At 67.9% G+C, this 17,836-nt stretch overlaps 9 non-coding genes across 9 annotated transcripts; all 9 read right to left on the bottom strand.

Moving 5' to 3' along the window:
• Positions 1-873: 873 nt before the first annotated feature.
• LOC131407715 (5S ribosomal RNA) lies at positions 874-992 on the bottom strand. The gene has a single exon (XR_009220587.1). It is a non-coding gene; the product is annotated as a 5S ribosomal RNA (ribosomal RNA).
• Positions 993-2,961: 1,969 nt separating this feature from the next.
• LOC131407716 (5S ribosomal RNA) lies at positions 2,962-3,080 on the bottom strand. The gene has a single exon (XR_009220588.1). It is a non-coding gene; the product is annotated as a 5S ribosomal RNA (ribosomal RNA).
• Positions 3,081-5,043: 1,963 nt separating this feature from the next.
• Positions 5,044-5,162, bottom strand: LOC131407785 (5S ribosomal RNA). The gene has a single exon (XR_009220649.1). It is a non-coding gene; the product is annotated as a 5S ribosomal RNA (ribosomal RNA).
• Positions 5,163-7,112: 1,950 nt separating this feature from the next.
• On the bottom strand, positions 7,113-7,231 carry LOC131407786 (5S ribosomal RNA). Its single transcript, XR_009220650.1, has one exon. It is a non-coding gene; the product is annotated as a 5S ribosomal RNA (ribosomal RNA).
• A 1,935-nt stretch (positions 7,232-9,166) lies between these two features.
• Positions 9,167-9,284, bottom strand: LOC131407722 (5S ribosomal RNA). The gene has a single exon (XR_009220595.1). It is a non-coding gene; the product is annotated as a 5S ribosomal RNA (ribosomal RNA).
• Positions 9,285-11,258: 1,974 nt separating this feature from the next.
• Positions 11,259-11,377, bottom strand: LOC131407788 (5S ribosomal RNA). Its single transcript, XR_009220652.1, has one exon. It is a non-coding gene; the product is annotated as a 5S ribosomal RNA (ribosomal RNA).
• A 1,968-nt stretch (positions 11,378-13,345) lies between these two features.
• Positions 13,346-13,464, bottom strand: LOC131407789 (5S ribosomal RNA). The gene has a single exon (XR_009220653.1). It is a non-coding gene; the product is annotated as a 5S ribosomal RNA (ribosomal RNA).
• A 1,950-nt stretch (positions 13,465-15,414) lies between these two features.
• On the bottom strand, positions 15,415-15,533 carry LOC131407790 (5S ribosomal RNA). The gene has a single exon (XR_009220654.1). It is a non-coding gene; the product is annotated as a 5S ribosomal RNA (ribosomal RNA).
• Positions 15,534-17,468: 1,935 nt separating this feature from the next.
• Positions 17,469-17,587, bottom strand: LOC131407791 (5S ribosomal RNA). The gene has a single exon (XR_009220655.1). It is a non-coding gene; the product is annotated as a 5S ribosomal RNA (ribosomal RNA).
• Positions 17,588-17,836: the final 249 nt, after the last annotated feature.

Consider the following 17,836-nt stretch of genomic DNA (forward strand, 5'->3'; position numbering starts at 1 on the left):
TCTCAGCCAGCCAGATTCACGGTATTTTCCTTCGATGTTTTAGAAACCAAAGTGACTGCGAGATATCCACCAGGAGCCAAACGTCAATATTTCAAGTAAAGGCAGGGCCAGGAAGAAAAAGAAAAAGGATGCCGGTCACGTGGGGCCGGAAAGTTATCAAACTGGGGAAGGGGACTTCTTTGAGAAAAACAAACAAACAAAGATAAATAAATGAAAAGTGACACGTCGAGACACAGGGGCGGAAACGAACGTTTATTTTGAGTGAGATCACAAGTGAGAACAACGCACTAACTTGATTGAGACACACCACAAACATCAGAAAATCCAGAAGCCGTGGCGTTTTGGATGAACTGCCTGAAATGCTCCCCTAACCCATTTTCCCCTGTCCTTTTGCAGACGGTCTTCTGAAAACCTTCACCAGGTTCCTGTGGTGCCTCAGCTCCGGAAGAAGTATTTGCTGCTTGTAGCTTTCTGATCCGTTGGCCCCCCCCTCCCCCTACGGGGGAACGGAATCCATTCTCTCCGACGCGACCGCGATGACGCTACCAACTGGTTGCGGCGGCCGAGTGAACTGCTCGGGTCTGTCGGGCCCCTAGCGGCTGGGAAGAGGCCGAGGACACAGGGAGCCCACGAGCGCGGAGTCGGGGTCACGCCGGGCCCCAGTGGGCCCGGGGTCCCGGTGGGGGGGGCCGCGAGGTTGAAGGGCTGGGCTTCGACAGCCTGCCCGCGCCTGGGCGGCTGTCGCGCACACGGGCAGCAGCTGGGCAGCGGTGGGGGTGGGGGCGGGCGCGGAGGCCGGAGGGGCGGCCGGTGTGCCGAGGGAGCCGCGCTGGGGGCGGTGGCAAAAGGAGAGGGAGACGGCGGGAGGCAAAAAGCCTACAGCACCCGGTATTCCCAGGCGGTCTCCCATCCAAGTACTAACCAGGCCAGACCCTGCTTAGCTTCCGAGATCAGACGAGATCGGGCGCGTTCAGGGTGGTATGGCCGTAGACGTCGGGGCCGCCGCCGGGCGCCCCTAAGAAGGCGCGCCGGGCCGCCCCGGCCCCTGTGACGCGGGCCCCCAGGCCCCTGTCAGGCGCGCGCCCAGAGCCCTGTGACGCGCGCCCCCAGAGCTCTGTGACGCGCGCCCCCAGAGCCCTGTGAGGCTCACAAGCCGCCGGCGCCCCGCCCCCCCCCCCCCCCCCCGCCCCGCCCGCTGCCGCCGGCCCGCCGCGCTCCACCTGCCGCCGCCGCCGCCGCCGCCGCCGCCGCCGCCGCCGCCGCCGCCGCCGCCGCCTGGCCAGCCAAACCCTGCGGTGCGCTGCCCTGCCGCCCGCCCAGGGCCTGAGAGGCCTCTGGCACCCCGCGGGCGGGGGGCGGGGCGCCAGTCTAGGCGCTCTCCCGCCCCATCCCGGGAGTCTCCAGGCTCGCGCCCGCTCGGCTCGCTCCCGAGGTCGCAGGAGATCGGGCTGCTCCGGGCCGTGCGGCGGGAGGCGTCGCGGCGTCAGGGCCCCCCGGCCCGCGCTCCTCTGAGCCCCCTCCGGCCCGAGGAGCCTCCCAGCCCGGGGCCTGGCCGCCGCTGCTCCGGGCCGGCCCCGAGGGGCCCCAAACCACCCCGAGCCACCCTGGCGACCAGAGGGCATCGGCGGAACCCCGCCGCCCTCCCTCGGTTCGCGTCGGGGCGGGGGGCGGGGCACCGTTACCCCCACGCCCCCCACCGAGACTGAGACCCCGCCCACGCTCGTCCCCCCCGTGGGGACGCAGGAGAGCTCCTGCGCGAGGGAGCGGAGAGACAGAGCCACTGAGAGGATCCAAGACACCGACCTAGACAGACCCCCACCGGCACAGACACACAGACACAGAGAGCCTCTGCAGAAGAGGCAGCTTGCCCACGGCAGGGTGGTCGTGCTTGAGCTGGGCCTCAGGCAAGGAGGCAGTGGCCCTGGGGCAGGCAATCACTCCTGGGGCCCTAGGACGCGCAGCCTCGGTCTCAGGAGTCCGGTGCCGCTCGGGCAATGTTGTCTCAGGGGACTCTTCCACTACCTCTGACAGACAGGGCCAGGACCAGGGGGAAGAGAGCGAGGCGCCTGAGCGAGGGGACACGGAACATCTCAGCCAGCCAGATTCACGGTATTTTCCTTCGATGTTTTAGAAACCAAAGTGACTGCGAGATATCCACCAGGAGCCAAACGTCAATATTTCAAGTAAAGGCAGGGCCAGGAAGAAAAAGAAAAAGGATGCCGGTCACGTGGGGCCGGAAAGTTATCAAACTGGGGAAGGGGACTTCTTTGAGAAAAACAAACAAACAAAGATAAATAAATGAAAAGTGACACGTCGAGACACAGGGGCGGAAACGAACGTTTATTTTGAGTGAGATCACAAGTGAGAACAACGCACTAACTTGATTGAGACACACCACAAACATCAGAAAATCCAGAAGCCGTGGCGTTTTGGATGAACTGCCTGAAATGCTCCCCTAACCCATTTTCCCCTGTCCTTTTGCAGACGGTCTTCTGAAAACCTTCACCAGGTTCCTGTGGTGCCTCAGCTCCGGAAGAAGTATTTGCTGCTTGTAGCTTTCTGATCCGTTGGCCCCCCCCTCCCCCTACGGGGGAACGGAATCCATTCTCTCCGACGCGACCGCGATGACGCTACCAACTGGTTGCGGCGGCCGAGTGAACTGCTCGGGTCTGTCGGGCCCCTAGCGGCTGGGAAGAGGCCGAGGACACAGGGAGCCCACGAGCGCGGAGTCGGGGTCACGCCGGGCCCCAGTGGGCCCGGGGTCCCGGTGGGGGGGGCCGCGAGGTTGAAGGGCTGGGCTTCGACAGCCTGCCCGCGCCTGGGCGGCTGTCGCGCACACGGGCAGCAGCTGGGCAGCGGTGGGGGTGGGGGCGGGCGCGGAGGCCGGAGGGGCGGCCGGTGTGCCGAGGGAGCCGCGCTGGGGGCGGTGGCAAAAGGAGAGGGAGACGGCGGGAGGCAAAAAGCCTACAGCACCCGGTATTCCCAGGCGGTCTCCCATCCAAGTACTAACCAGGCCAGACCCTGCTTAGCTTCCGAGATCAGACGAGATCGGGCGCGTTCAGGGTGGTATGGCCGTAGACGTCGGGGCCGCCGCCGGGCGCCCCTAAGAAGGCGCGCCGGGCCGCCCCGGCCCCTGTGACGCGGGCCCCCAGGCCCCTGTCAGGCGCGCGCCCAGAGCCCTGTGACGCGCGCCCCCAGAGCTCTGTGACGCGCGCCCCCAGAGCCCTGTGAGGCTCACAAGCCGCCGGCGCCCCGCCCCCCCCCCCCCCCCGCCCCGCCCGCTGCCGCCGGCCCGCCGCGCTCCACCTGCCGCCGCCGCCGCCGCCGCCGCCGCCGCCGCCGCCGCCGCCGCCGCCTGGCCAGCCAAACCCTGCGGTGCGCTGCCCTGCCGCCCGCCCAGGGCCTGAGAGGCCTCTGGCACCCCGCGGGCGGGGGGCGGGGCGCCAGTCTAGGCGCTCTCCCGCCCCATCCCGGGAGTCTCCAGGCTCGCGCCCGCTCGGCTCGCTCCCGAGGTCGCAGGAGATCGGGCTGCTCCGGGCCGTGCGGCGGGAGGCGTCGCGGCGTCAGGGCCCCCCGGCCCGCGCTCCTCTGAGCCCCCTCCGGCCCGAGGAGCCTCCCAGCCCGGGGCCTGGCCGCCGCTGCTCCGGGCCGGCCCCGAGGGGCCCCAAACCACCCCGAGCCACCCTGGCGACCAGAGGGCATCGGCGGAACCCCGCCGCCCTCCCTCGGTTCGCGTCGGGGCGGGGGGCGGGGCACCGTTACCCCCACGCCCCCCACCGAGACTGAGACCCCGCCCACGCTCGTCCCCCCCGTGGGGACGCAGGAGAGCTCCTGCGCGAGGGAGCGGAGAGACAGAGCCACTGAGAGGATCCAAGACACCGACCTAGACAGACCCCCACCGGCACAGACACACAGACACAGAGAGCCTCTGCAGAAGAGGCAGCTTGCCCACGGCAGGGTGGTCGTGCTTGAGCTGGGCCTCAGGCAAGGAGGCAGTGGCCCTGGGGCAGGCAATCACTCCTGGGGCCCTAGGACGCGCAGCCTCGGTCTCAGGAGTCCGGTGCCGCTCGGGCAATGTTGTCTCAGGGGACTCTTCCACTACCTCTGACAGACAGGGCCAGGACCAGGGGGAAGAGAGCGAGGCGCCTGAGCGAGGGGACACGGAACATCTCAGCCAGCCAGATTCACGGTAATTTTCCTTCGATGTTTTAGAAACCAAAGTGACTGCGAGATATCCACCAGGAGCCAAACGTCAATATTTCAAGTAAAGGCAGGGCCAGGAAGAAAAAGAAAAAGGATGCCGGTCACGTGGGGCCGGAAAGTTATCAAACTGGGGGAAGGGGACTTCTTTGAGAAAAACAAACAAACAAAGATAAATAAATGAAAAGTGACACGTCGAGACACAGGGGCGGAAACGAACGTTTATTTTGAGTGAGATCACAAGTGAGAACAACGCACTAACTTGATTGAGACACACCACAAACATCAGAAAATCCAGAAGCCGTGGCGTTTTGGATGAACTGCCTGAAATGCTCCCCTAACCCATTTTCCCCTGTCCTTTTGCAGACGGTCTTCTGAAAACCTTCACCAGGTTCCTGTGGTGCCTCAGCTCCGGAAGAAGTATTTGCTGCTTGTAGCTTTCTGATCCGTTGGCCCCCCCCTCCCCCTACGGGGGAACGGAATCCATTCTCTCCGACGCGACCGCGATGACGCTACCAACTGGTTGGGGCGGCCGAGTGAACTGCTCGGGTCTGTCGGGCCCCTAGCGGCTGGGAAGAGGCCGAGGACACAGGGAGCCCACGAGCGCGGAGTCGGGGTCACGCCGGGCCCCAGTGGGCCCGGGGTCCCGGTGGGGGGGGCCGCGAGGTTGAAGGGCTGGGCTTCGACAGCCTGCCCGCGCCTGGGCGGCTGTCGCGCACACGGGCAGCAGCTGGGCAGCGGTGGGGGTGGGGGCGGGCGCGGAGGCCGGAGGGGCGGCCGGTGTGCCGAGGGAGCCGCGCTGGGGGCGGTGGCAAAAGGAGAGGGAGACGGCGGGAGGCAAAAAGCCTACAGCACCCGGTATTCCCAGGCGGTCTCCCATCCAAGTACTAACCAGGCCCGACCCTGCTTAGCTTCCGAGATCAGACGAGATCGGGCGCGTTCAGGGTGGTATGGCCGTAGACGTCGGGGCCGCCGCCGGGCGCCCCTCAGAAGGCGCGCCGGGCCGCCCCGGCCCCTGTGACGCGGGCCCCCAGGCCCCTGTCAGGCGCGCGCCCAGAGCCCTGTGACGCGCGCCCCCAGAGCTCTGTGACGCGCGCCCCCAGAGCCCTGTGAGGCTCACAAGCCGCCGGCGCCCCGCCCCCCCCCCGCCCCGCCCGCTGCCGCCGGCCCGCCGCGCTCCACCTGCCGCCGCCGCCGCCGCCGCCGCCGCCGCCGCCGCCGCCGCCTGGCCAGCCAAACCCTGCGGTGCGCTGCCCTGCCGCCCGCCCAGGGCCTGAGAGGCCTCTGGCACCCCGCGGGCGGGGGGCGGGGCGCCAGTCTAGGCGCTCTCCCGCCCCATCCCGGGAGTCTCCAGGCTCGCGCCCCGCTCGGCTCGCTCCCGAGGTCGCAGGAGATCGGGCTGCTCCGGGCCCTGCGGCGGGAGGCGTCGCGGCGTCAGGGCCCCCCGGCCCGCGCTCCTCTGAGCCCCCTCCGGCCCGAGGAGCCTCCCAGCCCGGGGCCTGGCCGCCGCTGCTCCGGGCCGGCCCCGAGGGGCCCCAAACCACCCCGAGCCACCCTGGCGACCAGAGGGCATCGGCGGAACCCCGCCGCCCTCCCTCGGTTCGCGTCGGGGCGGGGGGCGGGGCACCGTTACCCCCACGCCCCCCACCGAGACTGAGACCCCGCCCACGCTCGTCCCCCCCGTGGGGACGCAGGAGAGCTCCTGTGCGAGGGAGCGGAGAGACAGAGCCACTGAGAGGATCCAAGACACCGACCTAGACAGACCCCCACCGGCACAGACACACAGACACAGAGAGCCTCTGCAGAAGAGGCAGCTTGCCCACGGCAGGGTGGTCGTGCTTGAGCTGGGCCTCAGGCAAGGAGGCAGTGGCCCTGGGGCAGGCAATCACTCCTGGGGCCCTAGGACGCGCAGCCTCGGTCTCAGGAGTCCGGTGCCGCTCGGGCAATGTTGTCTCAGGGGACTCTTCCACTACCTCTGACAGACAGGGCCAGGACCAGGGGGAAGAGAGCGAGGCGCCTGAGCGAGGGGACACGGAACATCTCAGCCAGCCAGATTCACGGTATTTTCCTTCGATGTTTTAGAAACCAAAGTGACTGCGAGATATCCACCAGGAGCCAAACGTCAATATTTCAAGTAAAGGCAGGGCCAGGAAGAAAAAGAAAAAGGATGCCGGTCACGTGGGGCCGGAAAGTTATCAAACTGGGGAAGGGGACTTCTTTGAGAAAAACAAACAAACAAAGATAAATAAATGAAAAGTGACACGTCGAGACACAGGGGCGGAAACGAACGTTTATTTTGAGTGAGATCACAAGTGAGAACAACGCACTAACTTGATTGAGACACACCACAAACATCAGAAAATCCAGAAGCCGTGGCGTTTTGGATGAACTGCCTGAAATGCTCCCCTAACCCATTTTCCCCTGTCCTTTTGCAGACGGTCTTCTGAAAACCTTCACCAGGTTCCTGTGGTGCCTCAGCTCCGGAAGAAGTATTTGCTGCTTGTAGCTTTCTGATCCGTTGGCCCCCCCCTCCCCCTACGGGGGAACGGAATCCATTCTCTCCGACGCGACCGCGATGACGCTACCAACTGGTTGGGGCGGCCGAGTGAACTGCTCGGGTCTGTCGGGCCCCTAGCGGCTGGGAAGAGGCCGAGGACACAGGGAGCCCACGAGCGCGGAGTCGGGGTCACGCCGGGCCCCAGTGGGCCCGGGGTCCCGGTGGGGGGGGCCGCGAGGTTGAAGGGCTGGGCTTCGACAGCCTGCCCGCGCCTGGGCGGCTGTCGCGCACACGGGCAGCAGCTGGGCAGCGGTGGGGGTGGGGGCGGGCGCGGAGGCCGGAGGGGCGGCCGGTGTGCCGAGGGAGCCGCGCTGGGGGCGGTGGCAAAAGGAGAGGGAGACGGCGGGAGGCAAAAAGCCTACAGCACCCGGTATTCCCAGGCGGTCTCCCATCCAAGTACTAACCAGGCCCGACCCTGCTTAGCTTCCGAGATCAGACGAGATCGGGCGCGTTCAGGGTGGTATGGCCGTAGACGTCGGGGCCGCCGCCGGGCGCCCCTAAGAAGGCGCGCCGGGCCGCCCCGGCCCCTGTGACGCGGGCCCCCAGGCCCCTGTCAGGCGCGCGCCCAGAGCCCTGTGACGCGCGCCCCCAGAGCTCTGTGACGCGCGCCCCCAGAGCCCTGTGAGGCTCACAAGCCGCCGGCGCCCCCCGCCCCCCCCCGCCCCGCCCGCTGCCGCCGGCCCGCCGCGCTCCACCTGCCGCCGCCGCCGCCGCCGCCGCCGCCTGGCCAGCCAAACCCTGCGGTGCGCTGCCCTGCCGCCCGCCCAGGGCCTGAGAGGCCTCTGGCACCCCGCGGGCGGGGGGCGGGGCGCCAGTCTAGGCGCTCTCCCGCCCCATCCCGGGAGTCTCCAGGCTCGCGCCCGCTCGGCTCGCTCCCGAGGTCGCAGGAGATCGGGCTGCTCCGGGCCGTGCGGCGGGAGGCGTCGCGGCGTCAGGGCCCCCCGGCCCGCGCTCCTCTGAGCCCCCTCCGGCCCGAGGAGCCTCCCAGCCCGGGGCCTGGCCGCCGCTGCTCCGGGCCGGCCCCGAGGGGCCCCAAACCACCCCGAGCCACCCTGGCGACCAGAGGGCATCGGCGGAACCCCGCCGCCCTCCCTCGGTTCGCGTCGGGGCGGGGGGCGGGGCACCGTTACCCCCACGCCCCCACCGAGACTGAGACCCCGCCCACGCTCGTCCCCCCCGTGGGGACGCAGGAGAGCTCCTGCGCGAGGGAGCGGAGAGACAGAGCCACTGAGAGGATCCAAGACACCGACCTAGACAGACCCCCCACCGGCACAGACACACAGACACAGAGAGCCTCTGCAGAAGAGGCAGCTTGCCCACGGCAGGGTGGGTCGTGCTTGAGCTGGGCCTCAGGCAAGGAGGCAGTGGCCCTGGGGCAGGCAATCACTCCTGGGGCCCTAGGACGCGCAGCCTCGGTCTCAGGAGTCCGGTGCCGCTCGGGCAATGTTGTCTCAGGGGACTCTTCCACTACCTCTGACAGACAGGGCCAGGACCAGGGGGAAGAGAGCGAGGCGCCTGAGCGAGGGGACACGGAAACATCTCAGCCAGCCAGATTCACGGTATTTTCCTTCGATGTTTTAGAAACCAAAGTGACTGCGAGATATCCACCAGGAGCCAAACGTCAATATTTCAAGTAAAGGCAGGGCCAGGAAGAAAAGAAAAAGGATGCCGTCACGTGGGGCCGGAAAGTTATCAAACTGGGGAAGGGGACTTCTTTGAGAAAAACAAACAAACAAAGATAAATAAATGAAAAGTGACACGTCGAGACACAGGGGCGGAAACGAACGTTTATTTTGAGTGAGATCACAAGTGAGAACAACGCACTAACTTGATTGAGACACACCACAAACATCAGAAAATCCAGAAGCCGTGGCGTTTGGATGAACTGCCTGAAATGCTCCCCTAACCCATTTTCCCCTGTCCTTTTGCAGACGGTCTTCTGAAAACCTTCACCAGGTTCCTGTGGTGCCTCAGCTCCGGAAGAAGTATTTGCTGCTTGTAGCTTTCTGATCCGTTGGCCCCCCCTCCCCCTACGGGGGAACGGAATCCATTCTCTCCGACGCGACCGCGATGACGCTACCAACTGGTTTGGGGCGGCCGAGTGAACTGCTCGGTCTGTCGGGCCCCTAGCGGCTGGGAAGAGGCCGAGGACACAGGGAGCCCCACGAGCGCGGAGTCGGGGTCACGCCGGGCCCCAGTGGGCCGGGGGTCCCGGTGGGGGGGGCCGCGAGGTTGAAGGGCTGGGCTTCGACAGCCTGCCCGCGCCTGGGCGGCTGTCGCGCACACGGGCAGCAGCTGGGCAGCGGTGGGGGGTGGGGGCGGGCGCGGAGGCCGGAGGGGCGGCCGGTGTGCCGAGGGAGCCGCGCTGGGGGCGGTGGCAAAAGGAGAGGGAGACGGCGGGAGGCAAAAAGCCTACAGCACCCGGTATTCCCAGGCGGTCTCCCATCCAAGTACTAACCAGGCCCGACCCTGCTTAGCTTCCGAGATCAGACGAGATCGGGCGCGTCAGGGTGGTATGGCCGTAGACGTCGGGGCCGCCGCCGGGCGCCCCTAAGAAGGCGCGCCGGGCCGCCCCGGCCACTGTGACGCGGGCCCCCAGGCCCCTGTCAGGCGCGCGCCCAGAGCCCTGTGACGCGCGCCCCCAGAGCTCTGTGACGCGCGCCCCCAGAGCCCTGTGAGGCTCACAAGCCGCCGGCACCCCGCCCCCCCCCCGCCCCGCCCGCTGCCGCCGGCCCGCCGCGCTCCACCTGCCGCCGCCGCCGCCGCCGCCGCCGCCGCCGCCGCCGCCGCCGCCGCCGCCGCCTGGCCAGCCCAAACCCTGCGGTGCGCTGCCCTGCCGCCCGCCCAGGGCCTGAGAGGCCTCTGGCACCCCGCGGGCGGGGGGCGGGGCGCCAGTCTAGGCGCTCTCCCGCCCCATCCCGGGAGTCTCCAGGCTCGCGCCTCCGCTCGGCTCGCTCCCGAGGTCGCAGGAGATCGGGCTGCTCCGGGCCGTGCGGCGGGAGGCCGTTCGCGGCGTCAGGGCCCCCCCGGCCCGCGCTCCTCTGAGCCCCCTCCGGCCCGAGGAGCCTCCCAGCCCGGGGCCTGGCCGCCGCTGCTCCGGGCCGGCCCCGAGGGGCCCCAAACCACCCCGAGCCACCCTGGCGACCAGAGGGCATCGGCGGAACCCCGCCGCCCTCCCTCGGTTCGCGTCGGGGCGGGGGGCGGGGCACCGTTACCCCCACGCCCCCCACCGAGACTGAGACCCCGCCCACGCTCGTCCCCCCCGTGGGGACGCAGGAGAGCTCCTGCGCGGAGGGAGCGGAGAGACAGAGCCACTGAGAGGATCCAAGACACCGACCTAGACAGACCCCCCACCGGCACAGACACACAGACACAGAGCCTCTGCAGAAGAGGCAGCTTGCCCACGGCAGGGTGGTCGTGCTTGAGCTGGGCCTCAGGCAAGGAGGCAGTGGCCCTGGGGCAGGCAATCACTCCTGGGGCCCTAGGACGCGCAGCCTCGGTCTCAGGAGTCCGGTGCCGCTCGGGCAATGTTGTCCTCAGGGGACTCTTCCACTACCTCTGACAGACAGGGCCAGGACCAGGGGGAAGAGAGCGAGGCGCCTGAGCGAGGGGACACGGAACATCTCAGCCAGCCAGATTCACGGTATTTTCCTTCGATGTTTTAGAAACCAAAGTGACTGCGAGATATCCACCAGGAGCCAAACGTCAATATTTCAAGTAAAGGGCAGGGCCAGGAAGAAAAAGAAAAAGGATGCCGGTCACGTGGGGCCGGAAAGTTATCAAACTGGGGAAGGGGACTTCTTTTGAGAAAAACAAACAAACAAAGATAAATAAATGAAAAGTGACACGTCGAGACACAGGGGCGGAAACGAACGTTTATTTTGAGTGAGATCACAAGTGAGAACAACGCACTAACTTGATTGAGACACACCACAAACATCAGAAAATCCAGAAGCCGTGGCGTTTTGGATGAACTGCCTGAAATGCTCCCCTAACCCATTTTCCCCTGTCCTTTTGCAGACGGTCTTCTGAAAACCTTCACCAGGTTCCTGTGGTGCCTCAGCTCCGGAAGAAGTATTTGCTGCTTGTAGCTTTCTGATCCGTTGGGCCCCCCCCTCCCCCTACGGGGGGAACGGAATCCATTCTCTCCGACGCGACCGCGATGACGCTACCAACTGGTTGCGGCGGGCCGAGTGAACTGCTCGGGTCTGTCGGGCCCCTAGCGGCTGGGAAGAGGCCGAGGACACAGGGAGCCCACGAGCGCGGAGTCGGGGTCACGCCGGGCCCCAGTGGGCCCGGGGTCCCGGTGGGGGGGGCCGCGAGGTTGAAGGGCTGGGCTTCGACAGCCTGCCCGCGCCTGGGCGGCTGTCGCGCACACGGGCAGCAGCTGGGCAGCGGTGGGGGTGGGGGGCGGGCGCGGAGGCCGGAGGGGCGGCCGGTGTGCCGAGGGAGCCGCGCTGGGGGCGGTGGCAAAAGGAGAGGGAGACGGCGGGAGGCAAAAAGCCTACAGCACCCGGTATTCCCAGGCGGTCTCCCATCCAAGTACTAACCAGGCCCGACCCTGCTTAGCTTCCGAGATCAGACGAGATCGGGCGCGTTCAGGGTGGTATGGCCGTAGACGTCGGGGCCGCCGCCGGGCGCCCCTAAGAAGGCGCGCCGGGCCGCCCCGGCCCCTGTGACGCGGGCCCCCAGGCCCCTGTCAGGCGCGCGCCCAGAGCCCTGTGACGCGCGCCCCCAGAGCTCTGTGACGCGCGCCCCCAGAGCCCTGTGAGGCTCACAAGCCGCCGGCGCCCCGCCCCCCCCCCCCCCCCCGCCCCGCCCGCTGCCGCCGGCCCGCCGCGCTCCACCTGCCGCCGCCGCCGCCGCCGCCGCCGCCGCCGCCGCCGCCGCCGCCGCCGCCGCCTGGCCAGCCAAACCCTGCGGTGCGCTGCCCTGCCGCCCGCCCAGGGCCTGAGAGGCCTCTGGCACCCCGCGGGCGGGGGGCGGGGCGCCAGTCTAGGCGCTCTCCCGCCCCATCCCGGGAGTCTCCAGGCTCGCGCCCGCTCGGCTCGCTCCCGAGGTCGCAGGAGATCGGGCTGCTCCGGGCCGTGCGGCGGGAGGCGTCGCGGCGTCAGGGCCCCCCGGCCCGCGCTCCTCTGAGCCCCCTCCGGCCCGAGGAGCCTCCCAGCCCGGGGCCTGGCCGCCGCTGCTCCGGGCCGGCCCCGAGGGGCCCCAAACCACCCCGAGCCACCCTGGCGACCAGAGGGCATCGGCGGAACCCCGCCGCCCTCCCTCGGTTCGCGTCGGGGCGGGGGGCGGGGCACCGTTACCCCCACGCCCCCCACCGAGACTGAGACCCCGCCCACGCTCGTCCCCCCCGTGGGGACGCAGGAGAGCTCCTGCGCGAGGGAGCGGAGAGACAGAGCCACTGAGAGGATCCAAGACACCGACCTAGACAGACCCCCACCGGCACAGACACACAGACACAGAGAGCCTCTGCAGAAGAGGCAGCTTGCCCACGGCAGGGTGGTCGTGCTTGAGCTGGGCCTCAGGCAAGGAGGCAGTGGCCCTGGGGCAGGCAATCACTCCTGGGGCCCTAGGACGCGCAGCCTCGGTCTCAGGAGTCCGGTGCCGCTCGGGCAATGTTGTCTCAGGGGACTCTTCCACTACCTCTGACAGACAGGGCCAGGACCAGGGGGAAGAGAGCGAGGCGCCTGAGCGAGGGGACACGGAACATCTCAGCCAGCCAGATTCACGGTATTTTCCTTCGATGTTTTAGAAACCAAAGTGACTGCGAGATATCCACCAGGAGCCAAACGTCAATATTTCAAGTAAAGGCAGGGCCAGGAAGAAAAAGAAAAAGGATGCCGGTCACGTGGGGCCGGAAAGTTATCAAACTGGGGAAGGGGACTTCTTTGAGAAAAACAAACAAACAAAGATAAATAAATGAAAAGTGACACGTCGAGACACAGGGGCGGAAACGAACGTTTATTTTGAGTGAGATCACAAGTGAGAACAACGCACTAACTTGATTGAGACACACCACAAACATCAGAAAATCCAGAAGCCGTGGCGTTTTGGATGAACTGCCTGAAATGCTCCCCTAACCCATTTTCCCCTGTCCTTTTGCAGACGGTCTTCTGAAAACCTTCACCAGGTTCCTGTGGTGCCTCAGCTCCGGAAGAAGTATTTGCTGCTTGTAGCTTTCTGATCCGTTGGCCCCCCCCTCCCCCTACGGGGGAACGGAATCCATTCTCTCCGACGCGACCGCGATGACGCTACCAACTGGTTGGGGCGGCCGAGTGAACTGCTCGGGTCTGTCGGGCCCCTAGCGGCTGGGAAGAGGCCGAGGACACAGGGAGCCCACGAGCGCGGAGTCGGGGTCACGCCGGGCCCCAGTGGGCCCGGGGTCCCGGTGGGGGGGGCCGCGAGGTTGAAGGGCTGGGCTTCGACAGCCTGCCCGCGCCTGGGCGGCTGTCGCGCACACGGGCAGCAGCTGGGCAGCGGTGGGGGTGGGGGCGGGCGCGGAGGCCGGAGGGGCGGCCGGTGTGCCGAGGGAGCCGCGCTGGGGGCGGTGGCAAAAGGAGAGGGAGACGGCGGGAGGCAAAAAGCCTACAGCACCCGGTATTCCCAGGCGGTCTCCCATCCAAGTACTAACCAGGCCCGACCCTGCTTAGCTTCCGAGATCAGACGAGATCGGGCGCGTTCAGGGTGGTATGGCCGTAGACGTCGGGGCCGCCGCCGGGCGCCCCTAAGAAGGCGCGCCGGGCCGCCCCGGCCCCTGTGACGCGGGCCCCCAGGCCCCTGTCAGGCGCGCGCCCAGAGCCCTGTGACGCGCGCCCCCAGAGCTCTGTGACGCGCGCCCCCAGAGCCCTGTGAGGCTCACAAGCCGCCGGCGCCCCGCCCCCCCCCGCCCCGCCCGCTGCCGCCGGCCCGCCGCGCTCCACCTGCCGCCGCCGCCGCCGCCGCCGCCGCCGCCGCCGCCGCCGCCTGGCCAGCCAAACCCTGCGGTGCGCTGCCCTGCCGCCCGCCCAGGGCCTGAGAGGCCTCTGGCACCCCGCGGGCGGGGGGCGGGGCGCCAGTCTAGGCGCTCTCCCGCCCCATCCCGGGAGTCTCCAGGCTCGCGCCCGCTCGGCTCGCTCCCGAGGTCGCAGGAGATCGGGCTGCTCCGGGCCCTGCGGCGGGAGGCGTCGCGGCGTCAGGGCCCCCCGGCCCGCGCTCCTCTGAGCCCCCTCCGGCCCGAGGAGCCTCCCAGCCCGGGGCCTGGCCGCCGCTGCTCCGGGCCGGCCCCGAGGGGCCCCAAACCACCCCGAGCCACCCTGGCGACCAGAGGGCATCGGCGGAACCCCCGCCGCCCTCCCTCGGTTCGCGTCGGGGCGGGGGGCGGGGCACCGTTACCCCCACGCCCCCCACCGAGACTGAGACCCCGCCCACGCTCGTCCCCCCCCGTGGGGACGCAGGAGAGCTCCTGTGCGAGGGAGCGGAGAGACAGAGCCACTGAGAGGATCCAAGACACCGACCTAGACAGACCCCCACCGGCACAGACACACAGACACAGAGAGCCTCTGCAGAAGAGGCAGCTTGCCCACGGCAGGGTGGTCGTGCTTGAGCTGGGCCTCAGGCAAGGAGGCAGTGGCCCTGGGGCAGGCAATCACTCCTGGGGCCCTAGGACGCGCAGCCTCGGTCTCAGGAGTCCGGTGCCGCTCGGGCAATGTTGTCTCAGGGGACTCTTCCACTACCTCTGACAGACAGGGCCAGGACCAGGGGGAAGAGAGCGAGGCGCCTGAGCGAGGGGACACGGAACATCTCAGCCAGCCAGATTCACGGTATTTTCCTTCGATGTTTTAGAAACCAAAGTGACTGCGAGATATCCACCAGGAGCCAAACGTCAATATTTCAAGTAAAGGCAGGGCCAGGAAGAAAAAGAAAAAGGATGCCGGTCACGTGGGGCCGGAAAGTTATCAAACTGGGGAAGGGGACTTCTTTGAGAAAAACAAACAAACAAAGATAAATAAATGAAAAGTGACACGTCGAGACACAGGGGTGGAAACGAACGTTTATTTTGAGTGAGATCACAAGTGAGAACAACGCACTAACTTGATTGAGACACACCACAAACATCAGAAAATCCAGAAGCCGTGGCGTTTTGGATGAACTGCCTGAAATGCTCCCCTAACCCATTTTCCCCTGTCCTTTTGCAGACGGTCTTCTGAAAACCTTCACCAGGTTCCTGTGGTGCCTCAGCTCCGGAAGAAGTATTTGCTGCTTGTAGCTTTCTGATCCGTTGGCCCCCCCCTCCCCCTACGGGGGAACGGAATCCATTCTCTCCGACGCGACCGCGATGACGCTACCAACTGGTTGGGGCGGCCGAGTGAACTGCTCGGGTCTGTCGGGCCCCTAGCGGCTGGGAAGAGGCCGAGGACACAGGGAGCCCACGAGCGCGGAGTCGGGGTCACGCCGGGCCCCAGTGGGCCCGGGGTCCCGGTGGGGGGGGCCGCGAGGTTGAAGGGCTGGGCTTCGACAGCCTGCCCGCGCCTGGGCGGCTGTCGCGCACACGGGCAGCAGCTGGGCAGCGGTGGGGGTGGGGGCGGGCGCGGAGGCCGGAGGGGCGGCCGGTGTGCCGAGGGAGCCGCGCTGGGGGCGGTGGCAAAAGGAGAGGGAGACGGCGGGAGGCAAAAAGCCTACAGCACCCGGTATTCCCAGGCGGTCTCCCATCCAAGTACTAACCAGGCCCGACCCTGCTTAGCTTCCGAGATCAGACGAGATCGGGCGCGTTCAGGGTGGTATGGCCGTAGACGTCGGGGCCGCCGCCGGGCGCCCCTAAGAAGGCGCGCCGGGCCGCCCCGGCCCCTGTGACGCGGGCCCCCAGGCCCCTGTCAGGCGCGCGCCCAGAGCCCTGTGACGCGCGCCCCCAGAGCTCTGTGACGCGCGCCCCCAGAGCCCTGTGAGGCTCACAAGCCGCCGGCGCCCCGCCCCCCCCCGCCCCGCCCGCTGCCGCCGGCCCGCCGCGCTCCACCTGCCGCCGCCGCCGCCGCCGCCGCCGCCTGGCCAGCCAAACCCTGCGGTGCGCTGCCCTGCCGCCCGCCCAGGGCCTGAGAGGCCTCTGGCACCCCGCGGGCGGGGGGCGGGGCGCCAGTCTAGGCGCTCTCCCCGCCCCATCCCGGGAGTCTCCAGGCTCGCGCCCGCTCGGCTCGCTCCCGAGGTCGCAGGAGATCGGGCTGCTCCGGGCCGTGCGGCGGGAGGCGTCGCGGCGTCAGGGCCCCCCGGCCCGCGCTCCTCTGAGCCCCCTCCGGCCCGAGGAGCCTCCCAGCCCGGGGCCTGGCCGCCGCTGCTCCGGGCCGGCCCCGAGGGGCCCCAAACCACCCCGAGCCACCCTGGCGACCAGAGGGCATCGGCGGAACCCCGCCGCCCTCCCTCGGTTCGCGTCGGGGCGGGGGGCGGGGCACCGTTACCCCCACGCCCCCCACCGAGACTGAGACCCCGCCCACGCTCGTCCCCCCCGTGGGGACGCAGGAGAGCTCCTGCGCGAGGGAGCGGAGAGACAGAGCCACTGAGAGGATCCAAGACACCGACCTAGACAGACCCCCACCGGCACAGACACACAGACACAGAGAGCCTCTGCAGAAGAGGCAGCTTGCCCACGGCAGGGTGGTCGTGCTTGAGCTGGGCCTCAGGCAAGGAGGCAGTGGCCCTGGGGCAGGCAATCACTCCTGGGGCCCTAGGACGCGCAGCCTCGGTCTCAGGAGTCCGGTGCCGCTCGGGCAATGTTGTCTCAGGGGACTCTTCCACTACCTCTGACAGACAGGGCCAGGACCAGGGGGAAGAGAGCGAGGCGCCTGAGCGAGGGGACACGGAACATCTCAGCCAGCCAGATTCACGGTATTTTCCTTCGATGTTTTAGAAACCAAAGTGACTGCGAGATATCCACCAGGAGCCAAACGTCAATATTTCAAGTAAAGGCAGGGCCAGGAAGAAAAAGAAAAAGGATGCCGGTCACGTGGGGCCGGAAAGTTATCAAACTGGGGAAGGGGACTTCTTTGAGAAAAACAAACAAACAAAGATAAATAAATGAAAAGTGACACGTCGAGACACAGGGGCGGAAACGAACGTTTATTTTGAGTGAGATCACAAGTGAGAACAACGCACTAACTTGATTGAGACACACCACAAACATCAGAAAATCCAGAAGCCGTGGCGTTTTGGATGAACTGCCTGAAATGCTCCCCTAACCCATTTTCCCCTGTCCTTTTGCAGACGGTCTTCTGAAAACCTTCACCAGGTTCCTGTGGTGCCTCAGCTCCGGAAGAAGTATTTGCTGCTTGTAGCTTTCTGATCCGTTGGCCCCCCCCTCCCCCTACGGGGGAACGGAATCCATTCTCTCCGACGCGACCGCGATGACGCTACCAACTGGTTGGGGCGGCCGAGTGAACTGCTCGGGTCTGTCGGGCCCCTAGCGGCTGGGAAGAGGCCGAGGACACAGGGAGCCCACGAGCGCGGAGTCGGGGTCACGCCGGGCCCCAGTGGGCCCGGGGTCCCGGTGGGGGGGGGCCGCGAGGTTGAAGGGCTGGGCTTCGACAGCCTGCCCGCGCCTGGGCGGCTGTCGCGCACACGGGCAGCAGCTGGGCAGCGGTGGGGGTGGGGGCGGGCGCGGAGGCCGGAGGGGCGGCCGGTGTGCCGAGGGAGCCGCGCTGGGGGCGGTGGCAAAAGGAGAGGGAGACGGCGGGAGGCAAAAAGCCTACAGCACCCGGTATTCCCAGGCGGTCTCCCATCCAAGTACTAACCAGGCCCGACCCTGCTTAGCTTCCGAGATCAGACGAGATCGGGCGCGTTCAGGGTGGTATGGCCGTAGACGTGGGGGCCGCCGCCGGGCGCCCCTAAGAAGGCGCGCCGGGCCGCCCCGGCCCCTGTGACGCGGGCCCCCAGGCCCCTGTCAGGCGCGCGCCCAGAGCCCTGTGACGCGCGCCCCCAGAGCTCTGTGACGCGCGCCCCCAGAGCCCTGTGAGGCTCACAAGCCGCCGGCGCCCCGCCCCCCCCCCCCCCGCCCCGCCCGCTGCCGCCGGCCCGCCGCGCTCCACCTGCCGCCGCCGCCGCCGCCGCCGC

Source organism: Diceros bicornis, chromosome 6 (assembly GCF_020826845.1).
Source record: "Diceros bicornis minor isolate mBicDic1 chromosome 6, mDicBic1.mat.cur, whole genome shotgun sequence".
NCBI classification, from domain to species: Eukaryota; Metazoa; Chordata; class Mammalia; order Perissodactyla; family Rhinocerotidae; genus Diceros; species Diceros bicornis.